Below are 7,731 nucleotides of genomic sequence, written 5' to 3' on the forward strand. Positions count from 1 at the left end.
ATTTATTTTATTTTTTTTTTAAGTTTTAATTTATTTATTTTGAGAGAGAGCATGCATGTGAGCAGAGGAGGGGCAGAGAGAGAGAGAGAGAGAGAGATAGAGAGCGAGCAGCGGGAATATCCCAAGCTGGCTGCACACTACCACACCACCAGAGCCCAAAGTGGTGCCTGAACTCAAGAACAGTGAGATCGTGACCTGAGCCAGAAACAAGAGTTGGACACTTAACTGACTGAGCCACTCAGGTGCCCCAAAAAACTTGGTTTTAAATCTTAGCTATGCCGTTGAAAATAAATACTTTCTAAAGTTTTTTACATAGTAAGGTATTATTATCTTTTTATTACAGAGAAAGGAAAAAAACCCCAGTTATCCAAATAGACTCCCAAATTCCCAAAGAGTGCTCTGAGGCTTTAGATTTCTGCTTTGGGTTTTAGATCTGATTCATTAGAAAGGTATATCTGTGGTGCATGTAAGATTGTGTTTTCCAGTGTGTTGATTGCATGTGGTAGAAAGACAGACCAGGATTTGACTCTAAGGAGATTTGACAACCTCTCTGAAATGGGAATAATAATAGTGATAGAGGGAGAATTAAATGAGACCATGTAAGTCAAACATCTTGCAGAGGGCTTCTCTAGTGCTAGTTACCTGCCCCACCCCTCATCCTCATACCCCAGGAGGGCTTAATAGATAATGACAGATTATTTTTCATAAGCTTTAAGAGTAGGAGTAAGTTTACTATAGTCCCAATCCATTTTATTTTGGTGTCCATAAAATATTTAGGAGTATTTTAAGTAGTGTTTTCTTATTTCAAGGGCATCTTGAATTATTTCTGGAGATAGTTGACCCAGCTGGCTATAATCAGCAAAAGAGAGCCTACACTTAAGCTATTTATTTCAGTATATTTGCTATGCACTGTGTCTTTCCTGTTGGTCCAGATAGAATGGATTTATTTTCAAGTCAAGATGAATGCTTATGTCCAAGACTCAGAGTTTGGATGCAGAATTGCAAGCATTGGTAGTTTAAGAGCATAAATATTGCTGCAACTTGTCCATGAGATTGAAAGTAATAATTTCTCTCATCCATTGCAATCCTATTTAAAAGGTCTTTGTTTTACTGTTAAAAATATAACAGTTCTTTCCACTTCTATACCACTTTATATTTTGTATAATATGTTCACATGAATTACCTCAACCAAATATTACTTCCTTGAGGGATTCAGATTTGAAAGGCATTTTTTATTTGAACACTCACTATGTGTTAGGTTCAGTTACTAGGCACTTCCACATGATTTTCTCATGAAATCTTCACTTTCAATGCTTGATAAGGTGTAGGAAATTGGAAAGCAGGGTAACCAGGACACAAACCTAGGTCTTGGGTTCTTTGTCTAGTGCTTTTGCTTTTTTTTTTTTTCTCCCAATAATCTTGTTCCTCAAGTTGATAGTGTGATGCTCTTGAAAGAGTACCAACTTGAGTCAGAGAGTTGGGGCTTCAACCTCAGTGAGTGGCTCATGGGATCTCGGGGGAGTCATGTCACCTCTCTGGGCCTCAAGTACCTCATTTATAAAATGAAGAGCTTATATATAATGGCCTCTTTGATTTCTCCCGGCTCTGACAAGCCTTTGGGACACACTCCTATAATGGGAAGATTCTGAGGATGTGCATTCACTGGAACACTGTCAAGATTTGGTAAGGAGTTTATGAGATGACCTTCAGCTTTGGAATAATCTCCTTATCTGATTCTACCCCAATCCCAGCAGTTTTGACTTTCAGTGTCCCAAATAGCCTGCTCAGGGAAAACCAGAAGTTTGATATGATCCTGCCTCCCTGTTTAACACAGAAGACTTTTTCCTCATTCTCAAGGAAAATAATGAGAAGAGAAAATGGAAAGAATTATTCTGATCTATTTTTATAATAGCCTCAGATGCATAGACTGTTACTGTTGGCAGAAACTTTGGCCAGGATTTGTTTTATCTAGTAATTTAGAATTCTAGGAAACTGAAGCCTAGATCAAGGGAGTGCAAGGAGGCCCAAGTGAGATAGAGGCAGTCTGAACAGAATTCAGGGCTCCTGGCTCTAGTGCTTTTACTCCCAGTGATAGGAAACTTGGAGCAATGTTTATTTTCTTTTGTCTTCTTTTTTTTAATGTTTATTTATTTTTGAGAGAGAGAGACAGTGTGAGTGGGGGAGGAGCAGAGAGAGAGGGAGACACAGAATCCAAAGCAGGCCCCAGGCTCTGAGCTGTCAGCACAGAGCCTCATGCAGGGCTCGAACTCACGAACCGTGAGATCATGACCCGAGCTGAAGTTGGACGCTTACTGACTGAGCCATCCAGGTGCCCCAAGCAATGTTTATTTTCATTTCCTGCTAGCCATCAAGTATATAAAGCTGTTGGTTCACTGGTGCATTCTTAGATTGCTTTAATAGAAGCAGCAGACATAAAACGTGTAGTACTGATAAGAACTTAGGTTTTAGAGTCATGTAGTATATTAAGTATGTAATAGCATTATGTCTAAAAAAACACGTACATATCTTAACTAAAACTGCTTTATTGCCAAGAAATGCTAACCATCTTTTGAGCTTTCAGTGAGTCATAATCTTTTTGCAGGTGGAGGGTCTTGCTTCGATGTTGATGGCTGCTGACTAATCAGAGTGGTTGTTGCTGAAGGCTGGGGTAGCTGTGGCGATGTCTTAAAATAAAACAACAGTGAAGTCTGCCACATTGATTGACTCTTGCTTTCATGAACAATTTGTCCATAGCATGTGATGCTGTTAGATAGTATTTTACCCACGGTAGAACTTCTTTCAAAATTGGGGTCAGTCCTCTCAAACTTTATCAACTAAGTTTATGTAATATTCTAAATCCTTGTTTGTCATTTTAACCATCTTCACCAGGAGTAGATTTCATCTCCAAAACCATTTTCTTTGCTCATCCATGAGAAGTAACTCTTCATCCATTTAAGTTTTATGATGAGACTGTGGTACTTTAGTCATATCTTCAGGTTCCACTTGTAATTCTAGTTCTTTTGCTGTTTTCACCTCATCTGCACTTACTTTCTTCACTGAAATCTTGAATCCCTGAAAGTCATCCATGAGGGTTGGAATCAGCTTCTTCCAGACTTCTGTTAATATTGATATTTTGACCTTGTCCCATAAATCACAAATGTTCTTTATGGCACCTAGAATGATGAATCCTTTCCAGAAGGTTTTCAATTGGCTTTACCCAGATCTGTCAGAGAATCACTTTCTGTGGCAACTATAGCCTTATAAAATGTATTTCTTAAATAATAAGAATTGAAAGTTGAAATTACTCCGTGATTCATGGGCTGCAGAATGGATGTTGTGTTAGCATAAGTGAAAATAAGATTCATCTTACTGTGCATCTCTGTCAGAGCTCTTGGGTGACCAGATGCATTGTCAATGATCAGTAATATTTTGAAAGCAATTTGTTTTTCTGACCAGTAGGACTTCACAGTGGGCCTAAAATATTCAGTAAAACGTGTTATAAACAGATGTGCTGTTATCCAGGCCTTGTTGTTACATTTATAGAGCATAGACAGTATACATTTAGCATAATTCTCAAGGGCCCTGGGATTTTTGGAATGCTGTATTAGTGTTGGCTTCAACTTAAAGTCACCAGCTGTGTTAGTCCCTGACAAGACAGTCTGTCCTTTGAAGCTTTGAAGCCAAACATTGACTTCTCCTCTCTAGCTATAAAAGTCTTAGATGGTATCTTCTTCAAATAGAAGGCTGTTTCATCTACACTGAAAATCTGTTGTTGAGTATAGCCACCTCCGTGAATTATCTCAGCTAGATCTTCTGGATAACTTGTTATAGATTTTATGTCAGCACCTGCTGCTTCACATTGCATTTTTATGTTGTGGAGACAGCTTCATTCCTTAAACCTCATGAACCAAGCTCTGCTAGCTTCAGACTTTTCTTCTGCAGCTTCCTCACCACTCATGCTTCATAGAATTGATGGGAGTCAGGGCCTTGCTTGGGATTAGGTTTTGGCCTAAGGGAACGTTGTGGCTGGCACTAAGGCTATTTTGCTTTCTTAACATTTGTATGTTCACTGAGTAGAACTTTCAGTTTTCTTCAAGAACTTTTCCTTTGCATTTACAATGTGGCTAACTGGTGCAAGAGGCCTTGCTTTCAGCCTGTCTTGCCTTTTGTTTTTTTTTTTTTTATATATATATGAAATTTATTGACAAATTGGTTTCCATACTACCCAAAGCTATCTACACATTCAATGCAATCCCAATCAAAATTGCACCAGCATTCTTCTCGAAACTAGAACAAGCGATCCTAAAATTCATATGGAACCACAAAAGGCCCTGAATAGCCAAAGGAATTTTGAAGAAGAAGACCAAAGCAGGAGGCATCACAATCCCAGACTTTAGCCTGTCTTGCCTTTTGACAAGCCTTCTTCACTGAGCTTAATCATTTCTAGCTTTTGATTTAAAGTGAGAGATGTGTAATTGTTCCTTTCACTTGAACACTTAGAGGCCATTGCACGGTTATTAATTGGCCTCATTTCAATAGGCTTGAGAAGAGGGAGAAAGATGGGGAAATGGCTGGTTGGTGGAGCAGTCAGAATATACATTTGTTGGTTAAGTTCACCATCTTATGTGGGTGTGGTTTGTGATGTCCCAAAACAGTTACAATAGTAACAACAAAGATCACTGATCACACATCACCATAATGAGTATAATGATAGTGAAAGAGTTTGAAATATTGCAAAAATTACCGACATGTGACACAGACACACAAAGTGAGCAGATGTTGTTAAAATGGTGCTGATGGGCCTGCTCGGTACAGGGTTGCTCCTTGCTTCTTCTGTTTGTGAAAAATGCAATATCTGTAAAGTGCAATAAAGTGAGACAAAATAAAATGAGGTATGTCTGTAGTCACGCCTATATATCTAGGGAGTGTAGAAGATTTTAATTTCCCTTTTTCAGAGACAGGAACAACTTTACCAAAATGAAACCCCCATGACAAAAGAGCCCAGGAAATAAATCTCATCAGAAAAATAGAGCAAGTTTTCATGGAGTTGCTATGCGTTAGAAACTTTTAATGAATCCAGTTGTATTGTTTACCAAGTTAAGATCCTCTCAGATGTCAGGAGATAGATGCATAGATGTCAGCTCATAAAGTACCATTCTGGTGTGATAGAAATATGAGAGGCTGGAATCCCTCTGTGCAAAGAGATAATGAAGGAGGCCAGAGATAAGTTGGAAGAAACACTGGTTACCAAGAGGGATAGCAATTGTTTTTTGTTAAATCAAATATTTATGAGACTGGGATTTGATTACCTATGGTTTAGCAATTCAAGGGAAAGATAATTTTCTAGAGATGCCTAAGGTGTTGGTGTAATTCTGATAACTGTACCTTGTATGAAACTAATTAATCACTAGGATTTGGAATGCATGCAAATTGTGATGGGGTTAGAAGATATTTTACAATATGAAGGCTTCATGGTGTAACATGTTGGAAGGATTAAAATATATCCTGTTGTCATAGGCATCATTCTAATTCTTGTCAATACAGAACATTTGGTTTTGATACTTGATTTTACTAACATTAAAGGAATGCCTATAGTGTGTTAGACACTTTTATATTGGCTTTAAATTTTAATAATTCTAAAAACATTAAGTTGTATATTATATAATTTTATGCAAGAGGGAACTGATAGTCAAAGAAATTAAATGGTGCTCAAGGACAAAGAATTAGGTGAAAATTTGGCTTAGTACTCATGTCTGTATGACACCCAAATCCAGAATCTTTCCCCCATTCCACTCTGTCATTCAGGCATTCATAAACTATAATTTCTGGCCCAAATGGGGGTTATGGAAACCTGGTCTGAGGTCTGTAGTCTAGGTGAAGCAAAAAATGTGATACATTATTTTGAGTGAGGATAAAATAAGGGAGGTCAAAATCATTCATCAAGTGTGTGCACTGATTCATTGCTGGAAAAATTCTGCTCATTACCTTTGGTGAGAAATGATGCAAACTGTATTGGAGCTGAAGGAACTTGGCACTCATGTGATTCAGCCTCCTCATTTTACAGATGAGCACCCCGGAGTCCATCAGGGGTAAGTGATTTGTCCAGGCTTGTTATGTGATGGTTCAGTGTCAGAGCATGCTCACCAGAATCCTCGCTTTTTGCAGCGCAGTTTTGGGTCTGTTCTCTGAAACTACATGAGAAAAAACTAATTCTTCTACATGACAGCCCTTTAAATATTTGGTGGCAGTACTCTTGTACTCCCAAGTCTTCTCTTCTTCAGGCTATGCGGGCTTTCATTGGTCAAACGCTTCCATTGTGGCGGAGCTTCCAGATTCCTCACCATGTTCAGTCTTTTCCAGAAGTGTGTCATATTGTCAGTTTTCCTTTCAGCCTTTGGTATCCGGAAATGAATATGTCACCCCAGGTTATATCAGTAAAATATTTAATGAAAGAGAGTGGATAGAAGTTCTTGCAACTTGTACAATTAAGTTTGAAACTGCAATTTTTGGTTTTAGGATTATGGAATCATGAATATTGGCAAATTGGAATGGGGGGACTGCTTTTCCTACTTCAAATTTATGAAAATATTGGATAAAATAATTCCAAAGACCTTTTGCATACATACCTGAAGAATAAACCAGGAACAGAAAATACTCAGGTGCCAAAACAAAGAGGAAGCTCAGTCAGAGTAGTAAAGCTGAAAAGCTTATATAGGTATTGTAACATCATAAAATTTAAAGTCTAGGGACTGGTGACTAGGGTTCTCTGATATTGGCATCAGGAGGTTAGTAAAGGCCTCAGATTTCTGGGAATGCAAGCTGGTGCAGCCACTCTGGAAAACAATATGGAGGTTCCTCAAAAAACTAAAAATAGAACTACCCTATGACCCAGCAATTGCACTACTAGGCATTTATCCAAGGGATACAGGTATGCTGTTTCAAAAGGGCACTTGCACCTCAATGTTTATAGCAGCACTATCAACAATGGCCAAAGTGTGGAAAGAGCCCAAATGTCCATCGATGGATGAATGGATAAAGAAGATGTACACACACACACACACACACACACACACACACACACACACACACAGTGGAGTATTACTCGGCAATCAAAAAGAATGAAATCTTGCCATTTGCAACTATGTGAATGGTACGGGAGGGTATTATGCTATGTGACATTAGTCAGAGAAAGACAAAAATCATATGACTTCACTCATATGAGGACTTTAAGAGACAAAACAGATGAACATTAGGGAAGGGAAACAAAAATAATATAAAAACAGGAGGGGGCAAAACATAAGAGACTCATAAATATAGAGAACAGAGTATTACTAGAGGGGGTATGGGAGGGGGGATGGGCTAAGTGGGTAAGGGGCACTAAGGAATCTACTCCTGAAATCATTGTTGCACTACATGCTAACTAATTTGGATGTAAATTAAAAAAAATAAAATTAAAAAGAAAAAGAATGTAAAACAAAACAAAAAGGCCTCAGATTTCAAGCTTATGCTATTGATGAAATACTTGCCTAAAAGCAGGAGTCATGAAGATCTCTCTAGTTCTGAACAAGGAAGGACAAGAAAAACTTGGCCTGCCTCTCCTGAGAGGCATCAAGGAAGTTTGTAGTCTACCTGGGTCTGTGTATGATAAACAAATCACCAATGAGAAATCAGAAGCTCAGGTCTGCATCACATATGGCTATCAAAGTAGTACAATGTAGTATTAATACCAAA

General features: G+C 38.3%; 1 pseudogene; it reads right to left on the reverse strand.

Annotated features, from left to right (window-relative positions):
- Positions 1 to 2,558: 2,558 nt before the first annotated feature.
- LOC123380238 lies at positions 2,559 to 4,507 on the reverse strand (annotated as a pseudogene).
- Positions 4,508 to 7,731: the final 3,224 nt, after the last annotated feature.

Source organism: Felis catus, chromosome D1, assembly GCF_018350175.1.
Source record: "Felis catus isolate Fca126 chromosome D1, F.catus_Fca126_mat1.0, whole genome shotgun sequence".
NCBI classification, from domain to species: domain Eukaryota; kingdom Metazoa; phylum Chordata; class Mammalia; order Carnivora; family Felidae; genus Felis; species Felis catus.